At 40.7% G+C, this 16409-nt stretch overlaps 1 protein-coding gene across 11 annotated transcripts in view; it reads left to right on the top strand.

Annotated features, from left to right (window-relative positions):
• dlg1 (MAGUK family member discs large 1) overlaps positions 1-16409 on the top strand; it is a 338246-nt gene that overhangs the window by 267073 nt on the left and 54764 nt on the right. The window lies entirely within an intron of this gene.

Here is a 16409-nt window from a genome sequence, read left to right as displayed (position 1 = left end):
CATGTTTATTGTGTACTTCGCATTTTTAAAGGGGGCAGATATTGCCATTCTCCTTTCATGAAAGTGACACCTCGTTGCCACATTTTGTTTGTCGGGTAGCTGGAAGAAGAAGAATAATGATCTTCATTCAGACCTGCAGTTTCCCCGAAGGTAAACAAATGGGCGGTCGTTTTTTAAAGTCGAACACAGTGGCAGAAGCTGCTGACTTATTCTTCTTTCATGATATCACGAGGAACTGTTCCAACTCTATATGAAAATATATTATTCAACTCTTGGCATGAGTTTAAATCTTGTGAGCGCGTGGTGAGTTTGCTCGTCTGCGAACCTGACCCTCAGTTCAGTCCTTATTTTTTTGTTTTGTGCTTTTAGCTGGAAAGCTGAGGGAAACTGCAGGGCCTTCAGCAGCTGCGATTCCATAAAATGACCCACCAGACACAACTTAGACGTGCTATTTTTCCGAATAGCATTTTCCTTCACACGTGGGATTCAATTTTTTTTCGGAAAGCTTTTTTGTTGAACATTTAGCTTTTTGGCAGCTCTCCTTCTGGAATGCAGACACGGATTATGTAAGAAACTACATTTTAAGCTATGCAAGTTGATTTTTTTAAGAAAAGAATAACTAATTGGATAGTTGAAAGTTTGCATTCTGCCCATTTATTATTTTATGTTTCACTTCTAATCTGTAATGACCTGGCAAACATCTGCGAAGAACCGTGGTCTTTCTGTGTTATTTAATTACATTTAATACATACAGAAATGCATAAAGAGCCAGACTTATTTAACGTTCACAGTTTGTCTATCATGTCAAGATATGCATTTACCCATTGCCATTTACAGGTGTGAAAATTGTGTTTCAGTGCGACGCCTGGTGATTCTGAACGTGGCTTGCCACAAGTACAAACAATATTCAAGTCACATACTCACTCCTTCCTTGGCTTACCCCATGCCAAACATGTTGCAAGAGCGTGTGTGATCTGGGGGTGACAGAACGTCAGGATTTGATCGTATCAGATGTGACCTGGTCCCCCAAACGTCGATTTTTAACTAACTGACGCGACTCGTAACCCAGGACGATATTGTTTAAGTACGTGCGCACCGAGATTCGTAATAAACATGTTTAATGCACGTGAATGTCCCAAAAGATATAATCACGTAAAAAAAATTACGTCGTGATGGGCTACCTGGAGTGGAGAATTTATCATTTGGGTTATGCGTATTTAAAATGAATTATCAGCGAAAAACTAAGCAAAAGTGGCATTTGTTGTTAAATTACACAAGAAGCTTTGTGTAAATGGATTGAATACAGAAGCCTGGAGTAACAGATTTTCTGTGAGACGGGTTTATACCGCTTGTATTGGGATGCCCAAAGCTCAGCGAGATTAATTACAATCATTCTTTATGGCTTGTAAGACAAGTCTAGTTTGACTACGATTCAAATTTATTTCACTGCAAATACGTAATAGCGTTGTTACAAGCTTGTTAGTAGGATGTGTTTTAGGTCTGTGAATTCCAGTGACTTAAGTGGAATAGTCAGACTCAATGCCAAAATACAATATTATTTCCTTCTCACTGGTTACAAAATTCTTTCTCCATCAGTATAAAAGGGAAATGGAAATTAGTTTACATAACTGTGGCAAGTTTCAAACTGAAATTTGAAATATGTAATTTTTATGAGAGACAATGTGATTCTGATTTGTCGGTAAAGGAGGTTTCTTCTTCCACACTCAGTAAGCGTACCTGTTTTGAATATAGGTTAATAATTTTATTTTTAGTGTGTAGCCCATCCTCAGATCTTAACGTGCTCTAGGATTGTCTTTGTTGGTTGTAATAAAGCATTTCACGTTACATTTTCATGGTCTTAAATTGAGGTGATTCGGTACGTTTTATTTCTTAGCGAGAGAACCACAACGCAGCTATGTTGCGATGATTAATAAGGGAATGTCGAAGCCCTTTCAAGGGGATGAGTGGGCGGCCGCAATGTTTCAACACTCGCAGTGCCATAAAAGACGACAGTTCCCAGCCCCTCCATCCAATCGATGCACAGTGTCCCCAGGGGCGCCGCGACGGTGCGATGATGCTTTCAAGCCATCGTCATTTCGCATCCATTCTTGTTGCCCCTTCATCGGGTCCATTCTGTACGTTACTATTTTCTCCTTGTTTACTTTCGTATTGATCTTTTGACTCGGCGAGTGCCTGCAGCTATTCATCATTGTAAACACGACTGTTTGGAAGTTTTAAAGGGTTGTGATCTATATGTTTTAGGGAGTCTCATGACACCCCCGTAAATTTATTATCTGTTGATACGAAATGTGACAACCCACTCACGATTTCCATTCACCCGTGTTAGAGGAACGAAAAAAGTGTCGTATATATATTTGCTCCGTATTAAATCGTCTGTAAGAGGGGTTTAAAGCTGCCTTAGCTTCATTTCTTGTGCAATATAAAGGTGAAGTCATGTAGAAGGATATACGCAGTGATGTGGAGAATACGCACTGCAGCCATGTCTTCAGTTTTCTGTATATTCATTTAATTCTGTAAATGGCGAGCACACTTTCTCGACGTACACTTCGCCGATTTCACCAGGATAGCTTAGTCAGTACAGTGACTATCCGCGGGCTTTATGACCGGAGTTTTATTTCCGGCAGAGACAGCGATGTGTCCGTCCGCCACCGCGCCAAGATCTGCTCCAGGACTCACTGAGTCTACTCTCAGGTGGATGCTGGAGTTCTTCCTCTGGGAGTAAACGGGTCGGGGTTTGAAACTGGCTACTCATGCCCGTCTTATACTGATTTAAGAATTCGTGGTTCTTTGCTACTGTTTTCCTATAGGCCTACGTGTTCATTAATCACAGTAACAATTTTATTTACATTTCACTGACGTTGACAGCCCATTTGTACCAACATTTCCTGCCGTCTGGAGAAAAATATATGCATCTATCAGGCATTTCACCGGGTTCTGAAAACTGAGAAAGGAGATTTGATTCTATGGTGCCATGACATTTTACAATATCCCATATGGCCAAGGGCGCTGGTCAGTGTTTGCATCGGTACGAGAAGGAATAAAACGAATTTAAACTCGGAAACAGCGTAATATTCTTAACTTTATCATTCGTAGCGTTACTCTGTTTATCTTCCGTTTTGTCGTGTGCCTTCATGTTCATCGGCCATGTTATTCATGCCCTGGTGGCAATGTTCGGAATTTAATTTAAAATCATACATCCGGAGTTCCTCAATTGACAACTATGGATCTTTAGCAAGGACTGAATAACACGCTTGGAACCTCGCCATGTTTCCTGTGAATCCAAGTGTCGTCTGTATATGCGTGTGGTTTCTTGTCATTGTCATTGCTTCTCCTTGCCCTGAAGCACACTTTGCTACCTACAACTGCATCATGACACTCATTAACAGGTGTCTTATTTTCGTATGTGTTTAAATGTAAAACTGTTTTTCCAAAGCGAATATTCTTTTTAACTGCACTGAGATGTTTGCGCATGTTTGTATTTATTTTCTCTCGCCAATAAGAAGGTTCTGCACACAAGACATTTTCGTAGTCGTCCAGTTGGATTCTGTTTTTGATGTAACCTGATTTTTCTTGTACTTGAAATTTTTGTATCTCTTCCATAGCTTCTTCACAGTCCCTGGGTATTTAGTTTATTTGCCCACAACCTTTTATGTGTTTGTAGGCTTTCCACCAAGGAATGATGCCTCTCTACTCCCTCCCTTGCAGTAATTTAGAATTGTGTGAATATTAACCTTGCCTTGAAATCGGATTATTTCCCGCAAATCCTTCTGCGTCGTTTACATTATCTGGCCACTTGTTAACTGCAGTGTCAGTACTAAATGGTATGGAAATTTCCTTGTTACACATCTTTATCTCTCTCTGTCTTAGCTTCAGTAAACACTTACTTGACAGGAAAGAGATGGTATTTTGCCAATTGCACTTCTTGGTCAGGCGGTAGCCTGTATAACATCCCGTGGGGTCGGTAGGCATATTCTTCTGATTGGGGGCAAGGTATGCTTCCTTTGCCACTCTTTGCATTAAAATTCATAACAGGGTTACAGAATGTGGAATAAATTTAGCGCCTTCGTGTTTTGGGCTGGAACACGGGCTCTTACTAATTGCCGCCGGCATGTTCCCCGATTTACGCTGGCGCTAATACACGTCCTCGAATTTCAAACACGGCTCAGTAACAGTTTGGAAACATTGGGTCGTTGTGCAAAATAGGCTGTGTTTTAGGTTAAACACATTAGCTAACGCCAGCATATCTAAAAGCTGAATTAATTCGGAGAGATGTTTGCATAACCTTCATGGATTATACGAAGTTGATAGCAGAACGGCATGCACAAAGCTCGTCATTGTGCGTGAAGAACCACACGAGGGCTGAGGCATTGGAACTTGTCTGGTAGTGTTGAGAATTCATGTATCGCGATGTTTTGTTGAATGTTGAATTCGGTATAAACACTTAGCTGTGGTTTACGTTTCTCCAGACTGGTGTTTCATGTCAGTGGTATACATCCTCCAAACGAAGATGATACTCATATATCTTAAAGGATAACTATCAAGAAGAATTAGGACCCACAGTTCCCGTCCCCAAATTGCACGCGTTAAGACCACGGAAGGTCTTCACATCCTTACCACGCAGCTCTGAGTCAGCAGTGCTGAATTGCAATATTTACTACGCTGCGGGTTCTGAGCTGTCTTCGCTCGCGTGGGCTCCGCGATTCCTGTTGCAGTTTGTATGATTTTGTTGTAATTTTAAAGCATGAGATTTGGTGACGGTTAATGTGTATTTAAACAACTTCGTAGATATCATATGGAAATTGTGCTAGAGGATTTCAGTGTTCGTGGGGAGGTTATTTTTAAACCAGCTCAGTCAAGTGATAAGTTACTGGATGGACGGGAATCGAAGTCTGACAGCAACACAGCTGCTTTTTTCCTTCGCCAAACCTAGTTTCCACAAGTTTCGGAGAGCCCTTTCCATGAACATAAATACCAAAATACCACCGCAGAAGAAAGCTGAGCTCTCATTAAAATCAAACGCCGAGATAAAGAATGTCTATAGATTTACCCTCACGTACCCTGACATTGCATGGCACTTATTAAACACGCGGATATCTTTACCTTTTGTCGATGTTTGTCTTCTAGGTTGTTACGCAGCGCGGATTTATAGGTTGATATCTACGTTTTAATAGAACGTACTGCCTCTATCTTTACGGTTGAAGGTGATGGGTGTGTGTTCCATCTTCAGCCCTGAACATGGAGGCAGGACGTTTCTCCGAAACGTTGATATCCAACGATAGGTCCATGAGAATGTCTTCTGGGTTGTTGCGCTGTGTAGTCTGGTCGATGTTAACCAACGTTTCAGATCGCCCTGATGACGGAGGCAGTATGACCTCAGAAACGTTGGTAAACATCGACCAGACTACACAGCGCAACAACCCAGAAGACAGAAATCTTCATACTCACCGCCCTGATGACGGAGGCAGTATGGCCTCAGAAACGTTGGTAAACATCGACCAGACTACACAGCGCAACAACCCAGAAGACAGAAATCTTCATACTCATCGCCCTGATGACGGAGGCAGTATGACCTCTGAAACGTTGGTAAACATCGACCAGACTACACAGCGCAACAACCCAGAAGACAGAAATCTTCATACTCACCGCTGTGAAAACCTCAAATCTTAGGAAGTCTCATAGCTTTATGTCTTATTTTGAATTTTATTTCCAAGGACGGATAGAGCCTTAGGCCGTTCATATTTTACGTTTATTGATGTTCTTTGCATCCCATCTTAGAACATCATTTATTATGTGCGTAGAGCTGTAGAGACTGAACTACGGACAGGGATGTGATGGGGTTTAGTATGCAAATGGAGTGCCGCGTGTTTTGTCCAGCGCAGTGTGTGTGCAATCGAGATGCTCCTCTGCAGTCTGTCTGTTAGGCAGGGGATAATCTCTGGCGTAATTGAATTCTCCCTTCTTCCCTTCCGCCCCTGCAACTAATACCGCCTGGCCGCGGTCCCAGACCCTTGTAATATATGCCTAACACCAACGGAATTGAAACTGGAAGGGCTTAGATTATTTTAAGGATCTACGGCTTTTATGCGTCGCTGGTTAACTGCGGTGCGTTGCTATTGTTTGCAGATCTTTTTCACGGTATTATAGTTAATGTAAATTCACTTCCTCGAGTATTTTTTGCGTGAATTTTAGCAGTGGCCTGACGTGATACGTAGATAGTGTTATCAGTTATACGTGCCGGAAAAAATACGAAATCTAATCAGCAGGGGGGCTTAAAACGTGTGAAAACATTGGCTCTGCGTTACACTTAAGAAGGCAGGGTTTGCCAGATGTGATAAAAGAGGCGGAAACAGCTTATGTATTTTGATATTCGTTTCATCAGAGCCTCTGAGGTACATGGAATTGCGACTTTTTATTATTACCATCTCTTCATTGCTTTTATCGAAGTATTAGGCTTGGTTGGGTCTTTTCCGGATGTGACGAAAGAGAAATGCAGGTCTCTTGATAGGCCTTCAATGTTCTTAAGTTTGTTATTTCTCTGAGTTGGTACTTTTAATTTTGTTATCGTGTCAAAACTTGTTCTCTCAACACGTACTTTGCAGAATCATCTATAATGTATAAATGCTTGACAGTTGCTAATCTCCCATTATATATTAATCTGTTTTTTTATTCTGTCTGATAATTCCAATCATGCTCGTGTTTCATAAATTCACAGTTGTGATTATGATCGAGAAGATTGGCTTTACAAATGTGATTTCGATTTAACTGATTATAGAAACATTTCTCTTTGTAATGTAATGGCACGTGTTTGAATGTTTTGTTTTTTGTTAGTTCATAAATTCATAGGTTTTGCATGTAGCTCCATATTTCACGTGTGTTGTGATAGTACTTTGTATTTTAACAAAGGTAGTGTTGTGTATCGGAACAGCGCTGTCATGGTTTCACACAAAGGATTTTATCTCATCTGTAATTGCTTTATAATTTAATAGAATTAATGTATGTGATCTAGGATATCTGTAGGCTCTAACGTTAGAGGGGAATTGGTCGATGAATATGGCTGGCCTGAAAAGTGTCGTGTTTATTGGTGACAAATACCAATAGCCGCTAGCGTATAGGGCACTGCTTCCCAAACTTTTTCCTTCATTACCCAAAACCGCTTATCAGAAAGTCCCTTTTACCCAGTGTAGATAAAACACTAACTGCACAGAAAACATATATGACAAGTGACGAGAGATCGGTAAAAAATAGGAAGCAAACAATATGTGTAAACATCTCTAAACATTTTTAGCAGCCACAAAAAATTTGGTAATTATTCACCATGAATATTTCATCACCCAGGTCCCAGCTAATGAGTATAATGCCACTGCTACATCATATATACTAGTTCCGCAAAATTGGAAGCAACTGGAGACATAGCGCACCTCACATCCTATTCGGGGTTCCGCAAAGTTTCGTTTTTTAATCTTTATGAAGGTAAGAGTGGAAAATCCTACTTCACACATGTAGGTGCTCGGAAACAGCAATAATTGCATCACGGCCTCCCCAGCTACTACAGGATACTCATCGTGAATTGTTAATCGGAAGGACTCCGAATGATCCTTTTTTTCTTCAAATAACATTTTGCACTGACTGCTTGCTCTGCAAGACCATTAACACTATCGGGGATTTCAGTCAAGTCACAAAGAAAAACCACTTTTACCCATTTTTGGGTAATTTGCCCAGGTTTGGGAAGCACTAGTATAGGGTATAGTGCGGTGTTGATTAACGGTACAGGTAGTCTACATGTGAATTAATGGTCATGATATCTAACATAAAATGTTGTTTAAATCATACTAAGTGGATGATCCTGAATATGGATGCACTGTTTCTCCGAAAGCTTGGTATCAACCGAATCTATACGGCGTCAGATCCCAGAAGTACGTCATTTTGACCGCCGTATAAACATAAACTCTCAAATACATATCGAAACTTTGTTCTGTGCATGTGGAAAAGAATTGATTTAGTGTGTGATGTGTTTTACTGTAATCGTCAAAACCGTTACCGAGCTAAATTTTGAAGAAAAACAATTTCCCCGATATGTTCCAATTCCCTTTAAGAACACACCAGATGTTACGCAATCTTCTAAACATTTTATAGTTACATTGTGTCACATACGCTGAAGTTTGAAGTACAGAGAGGCATTTTAATTTGGTAGGCTATTTAGGGCATATCTGAAAAATGTTCGTATTGGTTCCCCAGCCACACCGAATGATCCCGTTTGTCAGTTGTCGAAATTGAAAAGATTAATAGAGTCGTACAAGTCAAAAGCTTCAGAATTTGCTAGATGCGACAGTCAGACAGGCGTCGGTTTCACCAAAGGCCGTCCATCAGACAGACAGACGTACGTTATGTAGCGTGCACGTACAAAAATGTATGACATTGACAGACAGGATGTGAATACGCGTTTTTTTTTTCAAGTTCTGCTGCTGAAAACTTTAGTACCCTTTTCAATTTTATTCAGTCCCACTTCTAGTGTATATCTTTTGTCTGTTGTATTATACGTTGTTTTCTTTCTCTGGCTTCTCGAATTGTTTGTCATTGACGACTACATTTTCTTTAATAAGCTACTATACCCTACGAATCTACACATTTTCATATGCGATTTAAATTGATTATGGTGTTGAAGACGTCCGTGTTGAAATTCTGTGTTGTGACGCCATTTAGTCTGTAATAATGACCTATTTCTTGGCCACCAGGAAAGAACGTATTTCAGCGCGCTTGTTACCATAAGTTAGTGTGTATTCGTTAATTAATCGTGTAGCCTCTACACTTCCATAGTTGTTTTCGTAATTGTGCAATCTCACGAAGCATGACTTGTCGCATAGGAACGTGTATACGTAGCTAATCAGAAAAAGATGGCTGATGAAACACCCACTGTCGCTTTGAAACCGACAACCGCGTTTGGGATAACACCAGGTCATCCAACAACTTCATTTGATACAGGAGACTTTAAGAATGGTTGCCACTTTCAGCTCAGAGGGGCGTAGCAACGTCCACTCACATCTCTGAGTGGAATTAAATAGAGCCATCATTGCAACGTTGAGCTGTCACAGCATTTAAATCTTTCCAGTTAGGAGGAAGGATACAATCTTTTCTCGTGACAGTGTAAAATATAGATCGAACTCCCAGTAAGAAATGGAGCAGTAACAGCAGAAGACGTGTTCAGACGGAGAAAAATGGGTGCGATTTATTACGCTTGTTACTGCTGGCTTTCTAATGACGTCATTAGACTGTTTATTTTGGACACGCGATTTCCTGTGACCGCTTTGTTACGTTTGAGATGTGAGGTTCTCACGGCGGTGAACGTGTTTATTTTGGTCTTTCGGTTTGTAATGCTGTGTGGACTTGTAGTTAGATACTTTGGGGGGGGGGGGGGGGGAGTGTGGTTGAATATATTCATCGTAGAAAAATATTTCACATCGTCTAGAGAATATTACTTTTTCGTAAATATTTATTCATACCCTGATGTGAGTTCCATAACGCATCTTAAAGGAATCGACAAACCAATAATGTGTGTACCTGTACAAGAAGAATTTTTTTCTGTCATAAATTTATGGATTGACGATGTTTAAAATACAGTATACGTACTATATTTCGCGTTTAGGCTATTTTATATGCTGTCTAAGTTTCGTATATGTACGTTTTCAATTCTAGCCGTGTTTCAATCATGCCTTATGCAAATTGCTTGGGCGTGCGGGCGCTCCTGCTGTGCTGGTTACAATTTCAACATTTATGTGTGTTGGGTTGCTTGCCACCTAGGAGCTAGGACGTACTCCAACCGCTATAATTTCTAAATCTCATGTATAAATTTCCCTTGCGGCCACCAACTGGCTGTTCGATATGGCAAAAAAGTTTTCAGCTTGATGTGAAATAATGTACGAGGGTCGCTCATTAAGTAATGCCCCACATTTTTTTTCTCAGCCAATAATGAAGATAGAAAAATGTACTTTTACATGCTTGAGATTTGATGTTTCCCGCGTTCGTGTACGGAGTTTCAAATGATTCCAACCGATAGCGGAGCTGTAGTGAACTGTTAAAATGGCGTCTGTGAACGACTCTCGTTACAAGCAACGAGCTGTAATTGAATTCCTTGTTGCTGAAAAAGAAACGGTGGTGAACATTCATAAACGTTTGTGTGCTGTGTATGGAAGCTGTGCAGTCGATAGGAGCACCGTTGGTCGCTGGGCTAAGAGAGCTAAAGCTTCAGGAAGTGAAGAAACCGAGCTCCGTGATCTGCCGCGCTCTGGGCGTCATTCCACAGCCACCACTCCAGACATGTTGAACCGCGCGGATGCCATTATTCGTGAGGATCGGCGCATCACAACTCGACAATTGGCCCAACAGCTTTCAGTCAGCAATGGAAGTGTGATTGCAATTATCCAGGCTCTCGCATATTCGAAGGTGTGCGCAAGATGGGTTCCACGAAGTCTCACAGCAGACCACAGGATTCAAAGGAAAACGATTTCTTCTGAATTGTTGGAGCGTTTTGATGCTGAGGGAGAGGTCTTTCTGTCCCGGATCATTACAGGTGACGAAACCTGGATACACCACTTTGAGCCAGAGACAAAAAGGCAGTCAATGGAGTGGCATCATCCTCAATCACCGAGAAAGAAGAAAATCAAGACAACTCCCTCCGCCGGAAAAGTCATGATGACTGTCTTTTGGGACAGTGATGGGGTCATTCTTGTGGATGTGATGCCAAGAGGTGCGACCATCAATTCAGACGCGTACATCAGGACCCTGAAAACCCTCAAGAAGCGTTTCCGACGAGTTCGGCCTCACAAGCATCCAGCAGAAATTTTGCTCCTGCACGACAATGCACGCCCTCACACAAGTCTGAGAACCCGGGAAGAAATCACCAAATTGGGTTGGACGGTGCTACCCCGTCCACCCTACAGTCCAGATCTGGCACCCTCCGACTTCCATCTCTTTGGGCCACTTAAAGATGCTATCCGCGGAACAAGATTTGAAGATGACGAGAGCGTGATTCAAGCAGTGAGGACATGGCTACGTGCACAGGACAAGAGCTGGTACCGGCAAGGCATGCATGCACTTGTTCCACGCTGGCGTAAAACCGTACAAGTTGATGGGGACTATGTGGAAAAATAGTATGTGTAAAGGAAACATTGATTTATATTGTCACTAAATTTGAGCCATCTTGAATAAATATGTTCTGAGGAAAAAAATGTGGGGCATTACTTAATGAGCGACCCTCGTATATATGATTTTGGTTATCATGCACCGACCGTGTTTTATAGTTTTTAACTGCAAACCCTCAGAAGAAGAACTACACATAGGCCTATAACTAACCCCTTTTAAGCTGCTTAATTCTGGTATGACTCGTGCAGCAGAAATGTGTGGAGTAGTTTTGTGGAAGGGCTTCTCATTCTGTGAAATTTAAATTGGCGTGGAGTTAGGCCCACGATAAGTGACCGATTTAATTAAGATTTCTGCTACACCACTGAATCCGAAACTCGTCCAAATAATATTTAAAAGTTCACGTACCTGAGAGAAAGCACAACCCGTCTCTATTGCAAACATCAAATGGTTAATGTTACCGGAAGTTACAATAAGATTACCTTTTACAGAAAATACAGGAATTAGATTCTTCTTAACTAGTTTATATAGGTTTAGGTAATTATCTGTTTTTGTGAATTAATTCTTTTAACCTGCTATATTTAATATTTTCGTTCGAGGTGCAGACATATTTTGAAAAATTAAAACATAGCTTTAAATTTCTGGACGTATCCGGTCTTATTACATTGCATTCCCTATTTCCGAATGTAATTTGTAGGTTTCATTTGTCTCTCACGTAATGCTAACAAAACTGTGACTTTTATAACACATTTTCCATAAACGATATTCTGATAATTGAATTGTGGCATCGATTTTTTGCCTGTAATAAAAGCGCCTAATGAAACAAATAGGTTAACGTTCTATATGGAGGAAATTCCACAACAGAAAACCTGGGTTGAGTCAGAGTTCCGGATTGTAAGTTCTGATTTGTTTGCTATGTTGCCAGGAATGATTAGTGTGGTTGGGCCAACTTTAAAATCATTATCCAATTAACTACATCCAGAAACCTTGCTGGATTGTAACGGATACGCTCCCGCTAACAATGTACAATTGGATAAAATCTCTTACGCTGCTGATTTTCAGATGTTTTTATCGTAATTGCAGTAATTTTCTTCAATTATTTTTGTTTTAGTTTTGTACATATACAGTTGTACAATTAAATACGCATTTAATGTTAAAATGAAATTTATTCGGTGAGGGATTTCACTGCGTTTCATTGATTATTCACATTGAAATTGCTGATCAATTATTTAGTCAACGAACGTTTTTAAAAGCATTAATTTGTTTTACTTTACGTACTTAAACTGTAATGTGTTGGTTATAAAATCATTTTGCATAGCTTAACGTTAACTTTCACATTAGCAAACTACGATATACAATTTGGAAGTGTACCAAAACACATTACTGACTTGCAGTTCTATGTACGTAGATACTCTACAGCCAACTTATCAGCCGCATGAAGTACATACAGTTGTTATTTGATTCGCTAAGTAGTTTAAGATAATCTGTTTCATGCATCACTTCCGTTCAGAGGTATACAGTTATCATTGGTATCCAGATAGGAGATAAGAGATTTGCACATTCCTGGGCCCTGGTATCACACATAATGTTCGGATCTGTGCATTTTTCTGACCTGGTTCAAATTATTGCACTCATACGTCATATAAATAACATATTTGAAGATAAAATTCGGGCTCTGGTTAAATGATTTCCGGGGCGGGGTGGGTGAAATTCTAAAATTTCGTCCCATGCTGACGTCTGATTCAGATGGACCACGCAAGAATAATAAAGTGTTACTCGCAGAATTCTGAGATAAAAAGTTTTCACAAGAGGGACATTCGTGAATTCGGGATCAACCCAACACGAGATATCTGCCGTCATAACATAGCACAGTAGAATCGACAAACGTGTATGTCATGTGCATTGTTCGAACTCTTTACCCCAGCTTGGGCCTTCGCTAGGCTGAAGACCGCAGTGTGAAAATTTTGCTGGAGAGAAAGTAGTAACAGGGAATGGAGGTAACTAACTACATAATGAGGAGCTTTGTAAATTGTACTCTTCAGCAAATAGACGAGGCCAGCGGTCGGAAACCTCTTCATTAACGCGGACCGCATTGACTGTTCATATCTAGTACCGCTGAAGAAATAAATAATGTCATGGACAGCGAACTCTATTTAACTTTAAGAGTACAGCTGGCATCCACTAGAAAACGGATAATAGTTATTTTTCTGCACTCAACTCAGTCTGTTCTAAAGTCGTTCTTTGTAGCATTCAAAGCAGTTTTGTTTTCAAGACGTTGCTGATATTATTAAACTTCATTTATTAACAGGACAATAATTTTAATATATTTTCGTTGCATGTCACGTCTTGAACAATGGAACGGTGTACCTTTTCACAGTGACGCGATTGTACGTTTTTTCCCTTCATCTTCAAAATTTTTGTTTCATTAATTTATTCTGCGATTAATTACCCTTATGCTTCAATAATGGCCATGCTGTATATTTGTATATTTGACCAGACGTTCAAATAAACGAGGATTGGGCGAGTCAGGAAACATTGAAGCGTTGCGTACTCAAAATTTCAGTCGGAAAAGGTGAAGGGAAATTATATTTTGTATAAATAGGGGGTAAATGGGGAAAATAGTATTAATAAGGGTCTTGATATGAGAACGCAGAGTGGATTCAGTGTAGGGCCCAGTGGCGTTAACGAACTTTCAGGCTTGAGAAAATGCAGGTAATTTTTATGCGAGCGAATATGGGCTTCTCAAAGGAGACTGACTTCTCTGTGTAGTTACTTAGATCTTATCTTGTAATTTTATGTCTTCAAATAGATTATTTCAACGACAGATTCGAGAATGAGAAGAATTCGATGAAGTCATAGCATATCATTTAAAGATAAATATCGTTGCCATATGCTGAGCTGCACCGTGTTGTCGAGGGGAGTAAGTTGGGCAAGAACGTGTCCAACCTATTCCTGTATCTACTCCACCTTTTCCGGGCGCCCTGATGATACGGGCAAGTTCCTCTGATACTTCTGTCAGTATCTACCTGACTACGACTCAACATCCCAGAAGGTAGCCATCAACATAGTCGTCGCCGTTAGAACTTCGTGTCGCCTTATTTAAAGATGGGTCACATCGCCCTCGGAGTTTTAACTAGCATCAAGGAACAAGCGATGAGTGATGGGGTTGTTTTGCTGTGATTATGCTGTGTTGTCACACGTAGGAAGTCAAATAAGTTGTTTGTGAAAAAGTCTGTGGTTGAAGTGGGCAACCGTGTTCCAAGCTTTTTCAGAAACATCCCGTTCTGGGTAATGAAGACCTGAAAAGCCACAGAGACTCTGTATAATTTGCACAAACGTATTTCATTGTTTTGCTATGGTGCACTGTTCACATGATGATTCACAACGTCAGTAAGCCAGTACAAACAAACCCTGCTACGTAACACACATATTTAGCGATAAGCGATATGGATCACAGCGTCACAATAAAAATATTGCTTTTAACGTCTATCATGTGTCATCGCGGGATGATTTGAAAAGCGATATCACTGCCATTCAGGTGTGAAGTGTTAACAATGAAATGCATGTTGTTCCTATAACAAAATCTATTGCTTATCATGTACTACGTGTTGGTTGCTTTGCTGTGAATTCTTTCGGAGGTACACGCGATATTCGCTAGGACTCTACCCCGGTTCAAATTCCGCCTAGAACATGGATGTATGGCTTTGGTTTAAAACCTGTGTTGCGTCGTTCCGCGTAAGTAGAGGCCCTGGCGGTGGACCGATATCCCTTCAAGGGGGCCCTACCAGTGTATGAAAGGACGAATTGCGCTTCTGAAGTTCAGTGTTGAATTATATCATAGGAGAGTTGATTTTATTCTTTGCTTGTGTCGTGTAAGGAAAACCTTGTACCAGTTGGTGATGGGTGAGTCATGCAGTTATGTCGTCAACACGCTGTAGTATGATTTAAAAGCTAATGCACGTGTTTGCAGGAAAAGTTAGTGACTCATTTTCTTTTGTCAGACACGTCACTGTTGCAGTGAAATGCCTGACGCTTTCTTCAGGAATATCTCGGAACATAAATTCACCGAGTTCGTACTGGAGGTGGAAACCATAATCATTCGATTATCCTTATGTTGTTCTTTGGCTGAGTTGTCTGATCCTTTTTATTTGTACATTGTCAAGTGTGTTGTGTCCGTCCTTCCGTATGTCTGTTCCAGTACTGGTATATCCCATAACTTTTAGGTCTAGGCATAACACATTTTCATGATTACACTTGTGATACGACTTAGCTGTCTGCGTTAATCTTTCTTATTACTAATTTTTTTCCTTCGCGATTTTGACAGGGTAAATCTGTACTCCTTCCCCAGTATTGTCAGGGTGATTAAGTCGAGAAGAATGAGATGGGCGGGACATGTAGCGCGCATGGATGGGACGAGAGGTGTGCGCCGGGTATTGGTTGCGAAGCTTGAGGGGAAGAGACCGCTGGGGAGACCTAGACGTAGATGGGAGGATAATGTCAGGCGGGATCTATGGGAGATAGGAGTTGAAGGAAACTGGATTTTGTTGACCCAGGACAGGGTCCGATGGAGGGCTTTGGTTAATACGGTGATGAACCTTCGGGTTCGGTAAGCCATCTAGTTAGTTAGTTGTTGAACGTGGGACACATACTGTCCTTCACGTGCTCATAGAAACAACTTAAACTGAAATTTTGTTTTACATTTTACAGTCTTTAAGACTACTGATTGGCTGGCTGGCTCTTGACAGTGTTATGCAAATACCGCTAACATACATCCACTGGTTTTCGGTGTCCCTAGAATTGATCTCTTCGGTTGTCATGGACGCCGGTCGCTCAGGAATTATTTATCAATGCTTTGTTTGGCATGACCAACGGTCCAATAACAGAGCATCGCATTAAAATACAGCCTAATTACATTTGAATCACTATCATGGAAGTTTTCGCACCATTGACTGGAGCATTAACACCTCCATCTCTGTATTTCGAACCAGTTACGGGGTCATTATGTGATTTGAATGGGAAAATTAATGAAAATCCACCGTCCATAAAACTTTATAATCTTGTACCGGAAGTAGTGATTTGCCGTCGCATAGTTTTGTCAGAGCGGCCGATGCGTTGGGCAGCTGAAAAAACGTTGTATTTTATCAATTCCGTTTAAATATGTGCATTTACAGTGATGAATAGTTTTAGTTCATTATTACACCAAATTATTTCGCCCAATGTTGAGAAGTCATTATCAGTGTTTGAGCATTACAATA

The sequence above is a fragment of the Zootermopsis nevadensis genome, unplaced genomic scaffold (genome assembly GCF_977971745.1).
Source record: "Zootermopsis nevadensis isolate Lab colony 2312 unplaced genomic scaffold, Znev_1.0 Znev_ptg000030l, whole genome shotgun sequence".
Taxonomy (NCBI): Eukaryota; Metazoa; Arthropoda; class Insecta; order Blattodea; family Termopsidae; genus Zootermopsis; species Zootermopsis nevadensis.
The sequence above is the reverse complement of the archived record's forward strand: the minus strand, read 5'-3'. Positions and strand labels throughout refer to the sequence as shown.